The 16,595-nt window shown below is 46.4% G+C and overlaps 11 non-coding genes across 11 annotated transcripts; all 11 read left to right on the top strand.

Moving 5' to 3' along the window:
* Window positions 1-292: 292 nt before the first annotated feature.
* On the top strand, window positions 293-488 carry LOC142270855 (U2 spliceosomal RNA). The gene has a single exon (XR_012736067.1). It is a non-coding gene; the product is annotated as a U2 spliceosomal RNA (small nuclear RNA).
* A 1,387-nt stretch (window positions 489-1,875) lies between these two features.
* Window positions 1,876-2,066, top strand: LOC142270808 (U2 spliceosomal RNA). Its single transcript, XR_012736026.1, has one exon. It is a non-coding gene; the product is annotated as a U2 spliceosomal RNA (small nuclear RNA).
* A 1,387-nt stretch (window positions 2,067-3,453) lies between these two features.
* LOC142270810 (U2 spliceosomal RNA) lies at window positions 3,454-3,644 on the top strand. Its single transcript, XR_012736027.1, has one exon. It is a non-coding gene; the product is annotated as a U2 spliceosomal RNA (small nuclear RNA).
* A 1,387-nt stretch (window positions 3,645-5,031) lies between these two features.
* On the top strand, window positions 5,032-5,222 carry LOC142270811 (U2 spliceosomal RNA). Its single transcript, XR_012736028.1, has one exon. It is a non-coding gene; the product is annotated as a U2 spliceosomal RNA (small nuclear RNA).
* A 1,387-nt stretch (window positions 5,223-6,609) lies between these two features.
* LOC142270812 (U2 spliceosomal RNA) lies at window positions 6,610-6,800 on the top strand. The gene has a single exon (XR_012736029.1). It is a non-coding gene; the product is annotated as a U2 spliceosomal RNA (small nuclear RNA).
* A 1,387-nt stretch (window positions 6,801-8,187) lies between these two features.
* On the top strand, window positions 8,188-8,378 carry LOC142270814 (U2 spliceosomal RNA). Its single transcript, XR_012736031.1, has one exon. It is a non-coding gene; the product is annotated as a U2 spliceosomal RNA (small nuclear RNA).
* A 1,387-nt stretch (window positions 8,379-9,765) lies between these two features.
* On the top strand, window positions 9,766-9,956 carry LOC142270815 (U2 spliceosomal RNA). The gene has a single exon (XR_012736032.1). It is a non-coding gene; the product is annotated as a U2 spliceosomal RNA (small nuclear RNA).
* Window positions 9,957-11,343: 1,387 nt separating this feature from the next.
* On the top strand, window positions 11,344-11,534 carry LOC142270816 (U2 spliceosomal RNA). The gene has a single exon (XR_012736033.1). It is a non-coding gene; the product is annotated as a U2 spliceosomal RNA (small nuclear RNA).
* A 1,387-nt stretch (window positions 11,535-12,921) lies between these two features.
* Window positions 12,922-13,112, top strand: LOC142270817 (U2 spliceosomal RNA). The gene has a single exon (XR_012736034.1). It is a non-coding gene; the product is annotated as a U2 spliceosomal RNA (small nuclear RNA).
* Window positions 13,113-14,499: 1,387 nt separating this feature from the next.
* Window positions 14,500-14,690, top strand: LOC142270848 (U2 spliceosomal RNA). The gene has a single exon (XR_012736062.1). It is a non-coding gene; the product is annotated as a U2 spliceosomal RNA (small nuclear RNA).
* A 1,387-nt stretch (window positions 14,691-16,077) lies between these two features.
* Window positions 16,078-16,268, top strand: LOC142270818 (U2 spliceosomal RNA). The gene has a single exon (XR_012736035.1). It is a non-coding gene; the product is annotated as a U2 spliceosomal RNA (small nuclear RNA).
* The last annotated feature ends 327 nt before the right edge of the window (window positions 16,269-16,595 follow it).

The raw sequence follows: 16,595 nt of genomic DNA on the forward strand, positions 1-16,595 counted from the left end.
GGTCCGGTTAGCCTTGGGCTGAGAAACCAACACCGGTTGACGGTCCGGGCAGTTTCGGCTGCGAAACCAACAACTAGTAGCTCTCTACTCCACTTGGGTAAGATGCCTGGGTGGACGCTGGGAGCAACGACAAGGCTCAACCAGGCTTCGGCTTGGGGGAGCACCGAAGATCCCTGACCCTTGCTGTGGCCTTCTGGCTCGGAGGGACGGGGTTGATTTTTGGGGACCCTCTCCTCACGGTGGGGTCCACACGAATCCTAGCCTTTGCACTGTTTTTGGTGTGACTTCGGTCATGCATTTTTTGTGGTGCTTTGGAAAGCTTCATTAAATCAAAATCTGTTCTTATCAGTTTAATATCTGATACGTCCCCTATCTGGGGACCATATATTAAATGGATTTTTAGAACAGGGAGATGGAAAAAGAGCTTGCTCTGTCCACTCCACGCATTGACCTGGTATTGCAGTACCTCCAGGAACGGTGCACCCCTTCTTAACCCAGTTTCCAAAAGCAGAACTCAATTCACCTGATTCATATTAGCCCGATTTAATGAATTGGAAGAAAGCATACGTCTTCATATGCACCTCAATTTGGCCCATTCACTTTTCACACTTCCTCCTTTTGTTTTTTATCTTTCACACTTTTGACTTTCTTTATTCATCCAAATAGCAAACTCATCACCACTCAACCTGACCAACTCGGCTATGTCCCCGTGCTGCAGTTCTCTGTCTTATCTAGATCATTTGCAATTGAATGGAATAGATCCCTTTTGGACAAAGTGGATTCACCTGCTGCTGCAGTGACCACAGGTGTGATAACATCTAGAATTGGCATCTGGTGCGATCTCTCCGCTTCCACTCCAAAGAAAGTTACCTGTTTATTCCTATCATGCATTGGTTTTTGGGGTTTTCTTTGAGTAATGATGATCTCTTTAGTAGTCTGTTGGCGCCCTCTCCTGGAGGAATAGTTTGCTTGCTCTTGGACATTCTAAAAGAGAGGTCATGATAGACATTGAGCTTCTGAGCTCAATTGGGGACAGTCATGGGTGATGAATGTTTGCAACCTACTGCGAAGCCTCATACCGCAATATAAGGAACGTCAAATACTAAGAAAGGGCGGCCTATGAAAGAATTACTACTTTCAATAAGTACACTTAAACGGCTAATTGGGAATAGAAAAACTGTAAAAAGCCCTCTGAGAAAGCCCCCCTCTAACCTTTGATAGTAAGCTTTTCTGTAGTCTGCCTGTTGATGTATTTTCCGTTTGAACTGTGCACAACATGAAGAGACGGAACACTGGCGGCTTGTCACAATGCCCCCCGATGACATCACAATAGCGCTGCTGCCTAGAAAACAAGGTGCGCAGAAGAAGTTGTTCTTTGGGTGGGAGGGTGGGCTAGTGGAAGGAGGGGGCAATCTCTTTTTTTCCCGGGTGGTAGGGGGATGACAGGAGAAGGGAAGCGGGTGGTGAGAAAGGTACAGAGGGCAGGGTTTGGGGGCTGGGAAGGAAAGGGAAAAGATTAGGGTTTGGGGATGATGAAAGGGCTTTCTACGGGTAAGGATGGCAAAGGGTGGCAGTGACGGAAAGTCAGGCAACCTGTCCTGTCCGTCTTTTTGTATCGTGAATTGGAAAGACTGCAAGGGGGAGGGGAGTTGCTTGCGCCCTAAAGGAGGAGTTATTCAGATTCATTGCAGTGGGCGGCGGCTGCAAAACGCACCATTCTTCTTGTTTTGGCTCTGCAAAGCAGCCTTTTCAAGGGTTGGCTTGGGTGACAAAATGTCTTGTGTAGGCGTGGGTTTGTCTCCCTCTCGCTCTCTCTCCCTAAGATGTGTCCGGCATAGGCCAGGGTGCCACTCGAGGCCCAAACCAATTCTGGTTATCGCTTCTCGGCCTTTTGGCTAAGATCAAGTGTAGTATCTGTTCTTATCAGTTTAATATCTGATACGTCCCCTATCTGGGGACCATATATTAAATGGATTTTTAGAACAGGGAGATGGAAAAAGAGCTTGCTCTGTCCACTCCACGCATTGACCTGGTATTGCAGTACCTCCAGGAACGGTGCACCCCTTCTTAACCCAGTTTCCAAAAGCAGAACTCAATTCACCTGATTCATATTAGCCCGATTTAATGAATTGGAAGAAAGCATACGTCTTCATATGCACCTCAATTTGGCCCATTCACTTTTCACACTTCCTCCTTTTGTTTTTTATCTTTCACACTTTTGACTTTCTTTATTCATCCAAATAGCAAACTCATCACCACTCAACCTGACCAACTCGGCTATGTCCCCGTGCTGCAGTTCTCTGTCTTATCTAGATCATTTGCAATTGAATGGAATAGATCCCTTTTGGACAAAGTGGATTCACCTGCTGCTGCAGTGACCACAGGTGTGATAACATCTAGAATTGGCATCTGGTGCGATCTCTCCGCTTCCACTCCAAAGAAAGTTACCTGTTTATTCCTATCATGCATTGGTTTTTGGGGTTTTCTTTGAGTAATGATGATCTCTTTAGTAGTCTGTTGGCGCCCTCTCCTGGAGGAATAGTTTGCTTGCTCTTGGACATTCTAAAAGAGAGGTCATGATAGACATTGAGCTTCTGAGCTCAATTGGGGACAGTCATGGGTGATGAATGTTTGCAACCTACTGCGAAGCCTCATACCGCAATATAAGGAACGTCAAATACTAAGAAAGGGCGGCCTATGAAAGAATTACTACTTTCAATAAGTACACTTAAACGGCTAATTGGGAATAGAAAAACTGTAAAAAGCCCTCTGAGAAAGCCCCCCTCTAACCTTTGATAGTAAGCTTTTCTGTAGTCTGCCTGTTGATGTATTTTCCGTTTGAACTGTGCACAACATGAAGAGACGGAACACTGGCGGCTTGTCACAATGCCCCCCGATGACATCACAATAGCGCTGCTGCCTAGAAAACAAGCTGCGCAGAAGAAGTTGTTCTTTGGGTGGGAGGGTGGGCTAGTGGAAGGAGGGGGCAATCTCTTTTTTTCCCGGGTGGTAGGGGGATGACAGGAGAAGGGAAGCGGGTGGTGAGAAAGGTACAGAGGGCAGGGTTTGGGGGCTGGGAAGGAAAGGGAAAAGATTAGGGTTTGGGGATGATGAAAGGGCTTTCTACGGGTAAGGATGGCAAAGGGTGGCAGTGACGGAAAGTCAGGCAACCTGTCCTGTCCGTCTTTTTGTATCGTGAATTGGAAAGACTGCAAGGGGGAGGGGAGTTGCTTGCGCCCTAAAGGAGGAGTTATTCAGATTCATTGCAGTGGGCGGCGGCTGCAAAACGCACCATTCTTCTTGTTTTGGCTCTGCAAAGCAGCCTTTTCAAGGGTTGGCTTGGGTGACAAAATGTCTTGTGTAGGCGTGGGTTTGTCTCCCTCTCGCTCTCTCTCCCTAAGATGTGTCCGGCATAGGCCAGGGTGCCACTCGAGGCCCAAACCAATTCTGGTTATCGCTTCTCGGCCTTTTGGCTAAGATCAAGTGTAGTATCTGTTCTTATCAGTTTAATATCTGATACGTCCCCTATCTGGGGACCATATATTAAATGGATTTTTAGAACAGGGAGATGGAAAAAGAGCTTGCTCTGTCCACTCCACGCATTGACCTGGTATTGCAGTACCTCCAGGAACGGTGCACCCCTTCTTAACCCAGTTTCCAAAAGCAGAACTCAATTCACCTGATTCATATTAGCCCGATTTAATGAATTGGAAGAAAGCATACGTCTTCATATGCACCTCAATTTGGCCCATTCACTTTTCACACTTCCTCCTTTTGTTTTTTATCTTTCACACTTTTGACTTTCTTTATTCATCCAAATAGCAAACTCATCACCACTCAACCTGACCAACTCGGCTATGTCCCCGTGCTGCAGTTCTCTGTCTTATCTAGATCATTTGCAATTGAATGGAATAGATCCCTTTTGGACAAAGTGGATTCACCTGCTGCTGCAGTGACCACAGGTGTGATAACATCTAGAATTGGCATCTGGTGCGATCTCTCCGCTTCCACTCCAAAGAAAGTTACCTGTTTATTCCTATCATGCATTGGTTTTTGGGGTTTTCTTTGAGTAATGATGATCTCTTTAGTAGTCTGTTGGCGCCCTCTCCTGGAGGAATAGTTTGCTTGCTCTTGGACATTCTAAAAGAGAGGTCATGATAGACATTGAGCTTCTGAGCTCAATTGGGGACAGTCATGGGTGATGAATGTTTGCAACCTACTGCGAAGCCTCATACCGCAATATAAGGAACGTCAAATACTAAGAAAGGGCGGCCTATGAAAGAATTACTACTTTCAATAAGTACACTTAAACGGCTAATTGGGAATAGAAAAACTGTAAAAAGCCCTCTGAGAAAGCCCCCCTCTAACCTTTGATAGTAAGCTTTTCTGTAGTCTGCCTGTTGATGTATTTTCCGTTTGAACTGTGCACAACATGAAGAGACGGAACACTGGCGGCTTGTCACAATGCCCCCCGATGACATCACAATAGCGCTGCTGCCTAGAAAACAAGCTGCGCAGAAGAAGTTGTTCTTTGGGTGGGAGGGTGGGCTAGTGGAAGGAGGGGGCAATCTCTTTTTTTCCCGGGTGGTAGGGGGATGACAGGAGAAGGGAAGCGGGTGGTGAGAAAGGTACAGAGGGCAGGGTTTGGGGGCTGGGAAGGAAAGGGAAAAGATTAGGGTTTGGGGATGATGAAAGGGCTTTCTACGGGTAAGGATGGCAAAGGGTGGCAGTGACGGAAAGTCAGGCAACCTGTCCTGTCCGTCTTTTTGTATCGTGAATTGGAAAGACTGCAAGGGGGAGGGGAGTTGCTTGCGCCCTAAAGGAGGAGTTATTCAGATTCATTGCAGTGGGCGGCGGCTGCAAAACGCACCATTCTTCTTGTTTTGGCTCTGCAAAGCAGCCTTTTCAAGGGTTGGCTTGGGTGACAAAATGTCTTGTGTAGGCGTGGGTTTGTCTCCCTCTCGCTCTCTCTCCCTAAGATGTGTCCGGCATAGGCCAGGGTGCCACTCGAGGCCCAAACCAATTCTGGTTATCGCTTCTCGGCCTTTTGGCTAAGATCAAGTGTAGTATCTGTTCTTATCAGTTTAATATCTGATACGTCCCCTATCTGGGGACCATATATTAAATGGATTTTTAGAACAGGGAGATGGAAAAAGAGCTTGCTCTGTCCACTCCACGCATTGACCTGGTATTGCAGTACCTCCAGGAACGGTGCACCCCTTCTTAACCCAGTTTCCAAAAGCAGAACTCAATTCACCTGATTCATATTAGCCCGATTTAATGAATTGGAAGAAAGCATACGTCTTCATATGCACCTCAATTTGGCCCATTCACTTTTCACACTTCCTCCTTTTGTTTTTTATCTTTCACACTTTTGACTTTCTTTATTCATCCAAATAGCAAACTCATCACCACTCAACCTGACCAACTCGGCTATGTCCCCGTGCTGCAGTTCTCTGTCTTATCTAGATCATTTGCAATTGAATGGAATAGATCCCTTTTGGACAAAGTGGATTCACCTGCTGCTGCAGTGACCACAGGTGTGATAACATCTAGAATTGGCATCTGGTGCGATCTCTCCGCTTCCACTCCAAAGAAAGTTACCTGTTTATTCCTATCATGCATTGGTTTTTGGGGTTTTCTTTGAGTAATGATGATCTCTTTAGTAGTCTGTTGGCGCCCTCTCCTGGAGGAATAGTTTGCTTGCTCTTGGACATTCTAAAAGAGAGGTCATGATAGACATTGAGCTTCTGAGCTCAATTGGGGACAGTCATGGGTGATGAATGTTTGCAACCTACTGCGAAGCCTCATACCGCAATATAAGGAACGTCAAATACTAAGAAAGGGCGGCCTATGAAAGAATTACTACTTTCAATAAGTACACTTAAACGGCTAATTGGGAATAGAAAAACTGTAAAAAGCCCTCTGAGAAAGCCCCCCTCTAACCTTTGATAGTAAGCTTTTCTGTAGTCTGCCTGTTGATGTATTTTCCGTTTGAACTGTGCACAACATGAAGAGACGGAACACTGGCGGCTTGTCACAATGCCCCCCGATGACATCACAATAGCGCTGCTGCCTAGAAAACAAGCTGCGCAGAAGAAGTTGTTCTTTGGGTGGGAGGGTGGGCTAGTGGAAGGAGGGGGCAATCTCTTTTTTTCCCGGGTGGTAGGGGGATGACAGGAGAAGGGAAGCGGGTGGTGAGAAAGGTACAGAGGGCAGGGTTTGGGGGCTGGGAAGGAAAGGGAAAAGATTAGGGTTTGGGGATGATGAAAGGGCTTTCTACGGGTAAGGATGGCAAAGGGTGGCAGTGACGGAAAGTCAGGCAACCTGTCCTGTCCGTCTTTTTGTATCGTGAATTGGAAAGACTGCAAGGGGGAGGGGAGTTGCTTGCGCCCTAAAGGAGGAGTTATTCAGATTCATTGCAGTGGGCGGCGGCTGCAAAACGCACCATTCTTCTTGTTTTGGCTCTGCAAAGCAGCCTTTTCAAGGGTTGGCTTGGGTGACAAAATGTCTTGTGTAGGCGTGGGTTTGTCTCCCTCTCGCTCTCTCTCCCTAAGATGTGTCCGGCATAGGCCAGGGTGCCACTCGAGGCCCAAACCAATTCTGGTTATCGCTTCTCGGCCTTTTGGCTAAGATCAAGTGTAGTATCTGTTCTTATCAGTTTAATATCTGATACGTCCCCTATCTGGGGACCATATATTAAATGGATTTTTAGAACAGGGAGATGGAAAAAGAGCTTGCTCTGTCCACTCCACGCATTGACCTGGTATTGCAGTACCTCCAGGAACGGTGCACCCCTTCTTAACCCAGTTTCCAAAAGCAGAACTCAATTCACCTGATTCATATTAGCCCGATTTAATGAATTGGAAGAAAGCATACGTCTTCATATGCACCTCAATTTGGCCCATTCACTTTTCACACTTCCTCCTTTTGTTTTTTATCTTTCACACTTTTGACTTTCTTTATTCATCCAAATAGCAAACTCATCACCACTCAACCTGACCAACTCGGCTATGTCCCCGTGCTGCAGTTCTCTGTCTTATCTAGATCATTTGCAATTGAATGGAATAGATCCCTTTTGGACAAAGTGGATTCACCTGCTGCTGCAGTGACCACAGGTGTGATAACATCTAGAATTGGCATCTGGTGCGATCTCTCCGCTTCCACTCCAAAGAAAGTTACCTGTTTATTCCTATCATGCATTGGTTTTTGGGGTTTTCTTTGAGTAATGATGATCTCTTTAGTAGTCTGTTGGCGCCCTCTCCTGGAGGAATAGTTTGCTTGCTCTTGGACATTCTAAAAGAGAGGTCATGATAGACATTGAGCTTCTGAGCTCAATTGGGGACAGTCATGGGTGATGAATGTTTGCAACCTACTGCGAAGCCTCATACCGCAATATAAGGAACGTCAAATACTAAGAAAGGGCGGCCTATGAAAGAATTACTACTTTCAATAAGTACACTTAAACGGCTAATTGGGAATAGAAAAACTGTAAAAAGCCCTCTGAGAAAGCCCCCCTCTAACCTTTGATAGTAAGCTTTTCTGTAGTCTGCCTGTTGATGTATTTTCCGTTTGAACTGTGCACAACATGAAGAGACGGAACACTGGCGGCTTGTCACAATGCCCCCCGATGACATCACAATAGCGCTGCTGCCTAGAAAACAAGCTGCGCAGAAGAAGTTGTTCTTTGGGTGGGAGGGTGGGCTAGTGGAAGGAGGGGGCAATCTCTTTTTTTCCCGGGTGGTAGGGGGATGACAGGAGAAGGGAAGCGGGTGGTGAGAAAGGTACAGAGGGCAGGGTTTGGGGGCTGGGAAGGAAAGGGAAAAGATTAGGGTTTGGGGATGATGAAAGGGCTTTCTACGGGTAAGGATGGCAAAGGGTGGCAGTGACGGAAAGTCAGGCAACCTGTCCTGTCCGTCTTTTTGTATCGTGAATTGGAAAGACTGCAAGGGGGAGGGGAGTTGCTTGCGCCCTAAAGGAGGAGTTATTCAGATTCATTGCAGTGGGCGGCGGCTGCAAAACGCACCATTCTTCTTGTTTTGGCTCTGCAAAGCAGCCTTTTCAAGGGTTGGCTTGGGTGACAAAATGTCTTGTGTAGGCGTGGGTTTGTCTCCCTCTCGCTCTCTCTCCCTAAGATGTGTCCGGCATAGGCCAGGGTGCCACTCGAGGCCCAAACCAATTCTGGTTATCGCTTCTCGGCCTTTTGGCTAAGATCAAGTGTAGTATCTGTTCTTATCAGTTTAATATCTGATACGTCCCCTATCTGGGGACCATATATTAAATGGATTTTTAGAACAGGGAGATGGAAAAAGAGCTTGCTCTGTCCACTCCACGCATTGACCTGGTATTGCAGTACCTCCAGGAACGGTGCACCCCTTCTTAACCCAGTTTCCAAAAGCAGAACTCAATTCACCTGATTCATATTAGCCCGATTTAATGAATTGGAAGAAAGCATACGTCTTCATATGCACCTCAATTTGGCCCATTCACTTTTCACACTTCCTCCTTTTGTTTTTTATCTTTCACACTTTTGACTTTCTTTATTCATCCAAATAGCAAACTCATCACCACTCAACCTGACCAACTCGGCTATGTCCCCGTGCTGCAGTTCTCTGTCTTATCTAGATCATTTGCAATTGAATGGAATAGATCCCTTTTGGACAAAGTGGATTCACCTGCTGCTGCAGTGACCACAGGTGTGATAACATCTAGAATTGGCATCTGGTGCGATCTCTCCGCTTCCACTCCAAAGAAAGTTACCTGTTTATTCCTATCATGCATTGGTTTTTGGGGTTTTCTTTGAGTAATGATGATCTCTTTAGTAGTCTGTTGGCGCCCTCTCCTGGAGGAATAGTTTGCTTGCTCTTGGACATTCTAAAAGAGAGGTCATGATAGACATTGAGCTTCTGAGCTCAATTGGGGACAGTCATGGGTGATGAATGTTTGCAACCTACTGCGAAGCCTCATACCGCAATATAAGGAACGTCAAATACTAAGAAAGGGCGGCCTATGAAAGAATTACTACTTTCAATAAGTACACTTAAACGGCTAATTGGGAATAGAAAAACTGTAAAAAGCCCTCTGAGAAAGCCCCCCTCTAACCTTTGATAGTAAGCTTTTCTGTAGTCTGCCTGTTGATGTATTTTCCGTTTGAACTGTGCACAACATGAAGAGACGGAACACTGGCGGCTTGTCACAATGCCCCCCGATGACATCACAATAGCGCTGCTGCCTAGAAAACAAGCTGCGCAGAAGAAGTTGTTCTTTGGGTGGGAGGGTGGGCTAGTGGAAGGAGGGGGCAATCTCTTTTTTTCCCGGGTGGTAGGGGGATGACAGGAGAAGGGAAGCGGGTGGTGAGAAAGGTACAGAGGGCAGGGTTTGGGGGCTGGGAAGGAAAGGGAAAAGATTAGGGTTTGGGGATGATGAAAGGGCTTTCTACGGGTAAGGATGGCAAAGGGTGGCAGTGACGGAAAGTCAGGCAACCTGTCCTGTCCGTCTTTTTGTATCGTGAATTGGAAAGACTGCAAGGGGGAGGGGAGTTGCTTGCGCCCTAAAGGAGGAGTTATTCAGATTCATTGCAGTGGGCGGCGGCTGCAAAACGCACCATTCTTCTTGTTTTGGCTCTGCAAAGCAGCCTTTTCAAGGGTTGGCTTGGGTGACAAAATGTCTTGTGTAGGCGTGGGTTTGTCTCCCTCTCGCTCTCTCTCCCTAAGATGTGTCCGGCATAGGCCAGGGTGCCACTCGAGGCCCAAACCAATTCTGGTTATCGCTTCTCGGCCTTTTGGCTAAGATCAAGTGTAGTATCTGTTCTTATCAGTTTAATATCTGATACGTCCCCTATCTGGGGACCATATATTAAATGGATTTTTAGAACAGGGAGATGGAAAAAGAGCTTGCTCTGTCCACTCCACGCATTGACCTGGTATTGCAGTACCTCCAGGAACGGTGCACCCCTTCTTAACCCAGTTTCCAAAAGCAGAACTCAATTCACCTGATTCATATTAGCCCGATTTAATGAATTGGAAGAAAGCATACGTCTTCATATGCACCTCAATTTGGCCCATTCACTTTTCACACTTCCTCCTTTTGTTTTTTATCTTTCACACTTTTGACTTTCTTTATTCATCCAAATAGCAAACTCATCACCACTCAACCTGACCAACTCGGCTATGTCCCCGTGCTGCAGTTCTCTGTCTTATCTAGATCATTTGCAATTGAATGGAATAGATCCCTTTTGGACAAAGTGGATTCACCTGCTGCTGCAGTGACCACAGGTGTGATAACATCTAGAATTGGCATCTGGTGCGATCTCTCCGCTTCCACTCCAAAGAAAGTTACCTGTTTATTCCTATCATGCATTGGTTTTTGGGGTTTTCTTTGAGTAATGATGATCTCTTTAGTAGTCTGTTGGCGCCCTCTCCTGGAGGAATAGTTTGCTTGCTCTTGGACATTCTAAAAGAGAGGTCATGATAGACATTGAGCTTCTGAGCTCAATTGGGGACAGTCATGGGTGATGAATGTTTGCAACCTACTGCGAAGCCTCATACCGCAATATAAGGAACGTCAAATACTAAGAAAGGGCGGCCTATGAAAGAATTACTACTTTCAATAAGTACACTTAAACGGCTAATTGGGAATAGAAAAACTGTAAAAAGCCCTCTGAGAAAGCCCCCCTCTAACCTTTGATAGTAAGCTTTTCTGTAGTCTGCCTGTTGATGTATTTTCCGTTTGAACTGTGCACAACATGAAGAGACGGAACACTGGCGGCTTGTCACAATGCCCCCCGATGACATCACAATAGCGCTGCTGCCTAGAAAACAAGCTGCGCAGAAGAAGTTGTTCTTTGGGTGGGAGGGTGGGCTAGTGGAAGGAGGGGGCAATCTCTTTTTTTCCCGGGTGGTAGGGGGATGACAGGAGAAGGGAAGCGGGTGGTGAGAAAGGTACAGAGGGCAGGGTTTGGGGGCTGGGAAGGAAAGGGAAAAGATTAGGGTTTGGGGATGATGAAAGGGCTTTCTACGGGTAAGGATGGCAAAGGGTGGCAGTGACGGAAAGTCAGGCAACCTGTCCTGTCCGTCTTTTTGTATCGTGAATTGGAAAGACTGCAAGGGGGAGGGGAGTTGCTTGCGCCCTAAAGGAGGAGTTATTCAGATTCATTGCAGTGGGCGGCGGCTGCAAAACGCACCATTCTTCTTGTTTTGGCTCTGCAAAGCAGCCTTTTCAAGGGTTGGCTTGGGTGACAAAATGTCTTGTGTAGGCGTGGGTTTGTCTCCCTCTCGCTCTCTCTCCCTAAGATGTGTCCGGCATAGGCCAGGGTGCCACTCGAGGCCCAAACCAATTCTGGTTATCGCTTCTCGGCCTTTTGGCTAAGATCAAGTGTAGTATCTGTTCTTATCAGTTTAATATCTGATACGTCCCCTATCTGGGGACCATATATTAAATGGATTTTTAGAACAGGGAGATGGAAAAAGAGCTTGCTCTGTCCACTCCACGCATTGACCTGGTATTGCAGTACCTCCAGGAACGGTGCACCCCTTCTTAACCCAGTTTCCAAAAGCAGAACTCAATTCACCTGATTCATATTAGCCCGATTTAATGAATTGGAAGAAAGCATACGTCTTCATATGCACCTCAATTTGGCCCATTCACTTTTCACACTTCCTCCTTTTGTTTTTTATCTTTCACACTTTTGACTTTCTTTATTCATCCAAATAGCAAACTCATCACCACTCAACCTGACCAACTCGGCTATGTCCCCGTGCTGCAGTTCTCTGTCTTATCTAGATCATTTGCAATTGAATGGAATAGATCCCTTTTGGACAAAGTGGATTCACCTGCTGCTGCAGTGACCACAGGTGTGATAACATCTAGAATTGGCATCTGGTGCGATCTCTCCGCTTCCACTCCAAAGAAAGTTACCTGTTTATTCCTATCATGCATTGGTTTTTGGGGTTTTCTTTGAGTAATGATGATCTCTTTAGTAGTCTGTTGGCGCCCTCTCCTGGAGGAATAGTTTGCTTGCTCTTGGACATTCTAAAAGAGAGGTCATGATAGACATTGAGCTTCTGAGCTCAATTGGGGACAGTCATGGGTGATGAATGTTTGCAACCTACTGCGAAGCCTCATACCGCAATATAAGGAACGTCAAATACTAAGAAAGGGCGGCCTATGAAAGAATTACTACTTTCAATAAGTACACTTAAACGGCTAATTGGGAATAGAAAAACTGTAAAAAGCCCTCTGAGAAAGCCCCCCTCTAACCTTTGATAGTAAGCTTTTCTGTAGTCTGCCTGTTGATGTATTTTCCGTTTGAACTGTGCACAACATGAAGAGACGGAACACTGGCGGCTTGTCACAATGCCCCCCGATGACATCACAATAGCGCTGCTGCCTAGAAAACAAGCTGCGCAGAAGAAGTTGTTCTTTGGGTGGGAGGGTGGGCTAGTGGAAGGAGGGGGCAATCTCTTTTTTTCCCGGGTGGTAGGGGGATGACAGGAGAAGGGAAGCGGGTGGTGAGAAAGGTACAGAGGGCAGGGTTTGGGGGCTGGGAAGGAAAGGGAAAAGATTAGGGTTTGGGGATGATGAAAGGGCTTTCTACGGGTAAGGATGGCAAAGGGTGGCAGTGACGGAAAGTCAGGCAACCTGTCCTGTCCGTCTTTTTGTATCGTGAATTGGAAAGACTGCAAGGGGGAGGGGAGTTGCTTGCGCCCTAAAGGAGGAGTTATTCAGATTCATTGCAGTGGGCGGCGGCTGCAAAACGCACCATTCTTCTTGTTTTGGCTCTGCAAAGCAGCCTTTTCAAGGGTTGGCTTGGGTGACAAAATGTCTTGTGTAGGCGTGGGTTTGTCTCCCTCTCGCTCTCTCTCCCTAAGATGTGTCCGGCATAGGCCAGGGTGCCACTCGAGGCCCAAACCAATTCTGGTTATCGCTTCTCGGCCTTTTGGCTAAGATCAAGTGTAGTATCTGTTCTTATCAGTTTAATATCTGATACGTCCCCTATCTGGGGACCATATATTAAATGGATTTTTAGAACAGGGAGATGGAAAAAGAGCTTGCTCTGTCCACTCCACGCATTGACCTGGTATTGCAGTACCTCCAGGAACGGTGCACCCCTTCTTAACCCAGTTTCCAAAAGCAGAACTCAATTCACCTGATTCATATTAGCCCGATTTAATGAATTGGAAGAAAGCATACGTCTTCATATGCACCTCAATTTGGCCCATTCACTTTTCACACTTCCTCCTTTTGTTTTTTATCTTTCACACTTTTGACTTTCTTTATTCATCCAAATAGCAAACTCATCACCACTCAACCTGACCAACTCGGCTATGTCCCCGTGCTGCAGTTCTCTGTCTTATCTAGATCATTTGCAATTGAATGGAATAGATCCCTTTTGGACAAAGTGGATTCACCTGCTGCTGCAGTGACCACAGGTGTGATAACATCTAGAATTGGCATCTGGTGCGATCTCTCCGCTTCCACTCCAAAGAAAGTTACCTGTTTATTCCTATCATGCATTGGTTTTTGGGGTTTTCTTTGAGTAATGATGATCTCTTTAGTAGTCTGTTGGCGCCCTCTCCTGGAGGAATAGTTTGCTTGCTCTTGGACATTCTAAAAGAGAGGTCATGATAGACATTGAGCTTCTGAGCTCAATTGGGGACAGTCATGGGTGATGAATGTTTGCAACCTACTGCGAAGCCTCATACCGCAATATAAGGAACGTCAAATACTAAGAAAGGGCGGCCTATGAAAGAATTACTACTTTCAATAAGTACACTTAAACGGCTAATTGGGAATAGAAAAACTGTAAAAAGCCCTCTGAGAAAGCCCCCCTCTAACCTTTGATAGTAAGCTTTTCTGTAGTCTGCCTGTTGATGTATTTTCCGTTTGAACTGTGCACAACATGAAGAGACGGAACACTGGCGGCTTGTCACAATGCCCCCCGATGACATCACAATAGCGCTGCTGCCTAGAAAACAAGCTGCGCAGAAGAAGTTGTTCTTTGGGTGGGAGGGTGGGCTAGTGGAAGGAGGGGGCAATCTCTTTTTTTCCCGGGTGGTAGGGGGATGACAGGAGAAGGGAAGCGGGTGGTGAGAAAGGTACAGAGGGCAGGGTTTGGGGGCTGGGAAGGAAAGGGAAAAGATTAGGGTTTGGGGATGATGAAAGGGCTTTCTACGGGTAAGGATGGCAAAGGGTGGCAGTGACGGAAAGTCAGGCAACCTGTCCTGTCCGTCTTTTTGTATCGTGAATTGGAAAGACTGCAAGGGGGAGGGGAGTTGCTTGCGCCCTAAAGGAGGAGTTATTCAGATTCATTGCAGTGGGCGGCGGCTGCAAAACGCACCATTCTTCTTGTTTTGGCTCTGCAAAGCAGCCTTTTCAAGGGTTGGCTTGGGTGACAAAATGTCTTGTGTAGGCGTGGGTTTGTCTCCCTCTCGCTCTCTCTCCCTAAGATGTGTCCGGCATAGGCCAGGGTGCCACTCGAGGCCCAAACCAATTCTGGTTATCGCTTCTCGGCCTTTTGGCTAAGATCAAGTGTGGTATCTGTTCTTATCAGTTTAATATCTGATACGTCCCCTATCTGGGGACCATATATTAAATGGATTTTTAGAACAGGGAGATGGAAAAAGAGCTTGCTCTGTCCACTCCACGCATTGACCTGGTATTGCAGTACCTCCAGGAACGGTGCACCCCTTCTTAACCCAGTTTCCAAAAGCAGAACTCAATTCACCTGATTCATATTAGCCCGATTTAATGAATTGGAAGAAAGCATACGTCTTCATATGCACCTCAATTTGGCCCATTCACTTTTCACACTTCCTCCTTTTGTTTTTTATCTTTCACACTTTTGACTTTCTTTATTCATCCAAATAGCAAACTCATCACCACTCAACCTGACCAACTCGGCTATGTCCCCGTGCTGCAGTTCTCTGTCTTATCTAGATCATTTGCAATTGAATGGAATAGATCCCTTTTGGACAAAGTGGATTCACCTGCTGCTGCAGTGACCACAGGTGTGATAACATCTAGAATTGGCATCTGGTGCGATCTCTCCGCTTCCACTCCAAAGAAAGTTACCTGTTTATTCCTATCATGCATTGGTTTTTGGGGTTTTCTTTGAGTAATGATGATCTCTTTAGTAGTCTGTTGGCGCCCTCTCCTGGAGGAATAGTTTGCTTGCTCTTGGACATTCTAAAAGAGAGGTCATGATAGACATTGAGCTTCTGAGCTCAATTGGGGACAGTCATGGGTGATGAATGTTTGCAACCTACTGCAAAGCCTCATACCGCAATATAAGGAACGTCAAATACTAAGAAAGGGCGGCCTATGAAAGAATTACTACTTTCAATAAGTACACTTAAACGGCTAATTGGGAATAGAAAAACTGTAAAAAGCCCTCTGAGAAAGCCCCCCTCTAACCTTTGATAGTAAGCTTTTCTGTAGTCTGCCTGTTGATGTATTTTCCGTTTGAACTGTGCACAACATGAAGAGACGGAACACTGGCGGCTTGTCACAATGCCCCCCGATGACATCACAATAGCGCTGCTGCCTAGAAAACAAGCTGCGCAGAAGAAGTTGTTCTTTGGGTGGGAGGGTGGGCTAGTGGAAGGAGGGGGCAATCTCTTTTTTTCCCGGGTGGTAGGGGGATGACAGGAGAAGGGAAGCGGGTGGTGAGAAAGGTACAGAGGGCAGGGTTTGGGGGCTGGGAAGGAAAGGGAAAAGATTAGGGTTTGGGGATGATGAAAGGGCTTTCTACGGGTAAGGATGGCAAAGGGTGGCAGTGACGGAAAGTCAGGCAACCTGTCCTGTCCGTCTTTTTGTATCGTGAATTGGAAAGACTGCAAGGGGGAGGGGAGTTGCTTGCGCCCTAAAGGAGGAGTTATTCAGATTCATTGCAGTGGGCGGCGGCTGCAAAACGCACCATTCTTCTTGTTTTGGCTCTGCAAAGCAGCCTTTTCAAGGGTTGGCTTGGGTGACAAAATGTCTTGTGTAGGCGTGGGTTTGTCTCCCTCTCGCTCTCTCTCCCTAAGATGTGTCCGGCATAGGCCAGGGTGCCACTCGAGGCCCAAACCAATTCTGGTTATCGCTTCTCGGCCTTTTGGCTAAGATCAAGTGTAGTATCTGTTCTTATCAGTTTAATATCTGATACGTCCCCTATCTGGGGACCATATATTAAATGGATTTTTAGAACAGGGAGATGGAAAAAGAGCTTGCTCTGTCCACTCCACGCATTGACCTGGTATTGCAGTACCTCCAGGAACGGTGCACCCCTTCTTAACCCAGTTTCCAAAAGCAGAACTCAATTCACCTGATTCATATTAGCCCGATTTAATGAATTGGAAGAAAGCATACGTCTTCATATGCACCTCAATTTGGCCCATTCACTTTTCACACTTCCTCCTTTTGTTTTTTATCTTTCACACTTTTGACTTTCTTTATTCATCCAAATAGCAAACTCATCACCACTCAACCTGACCAACTCGGCTATGTCCCCGTGCTGCAGTTCTCTGTCTTATCTAGATCATTTGCAATTGAATGGAATAGATCCCTTTTGGACAAAGTGGATTCACCTGCTGCTGCAGTGACCACAGGTGTGATAA

This window comes from Anomaloglossus baeobatrachus, unplaced genomic scaffold, assembly GCF_048569485.1.
Source record: "Anomaloglossus baeobatrachus isolate aAnoBae1 unplaced genomic scaffold, aAnoBae1.hap1 Scaffold_3322, whole genome shotgun sequence".
NCBI lineage: Eukaryota > Metazoa > Chordata > Amphibia > Anura > Aromobatidae > Anomaloglossus > Anomaloglossus baeobatrachus.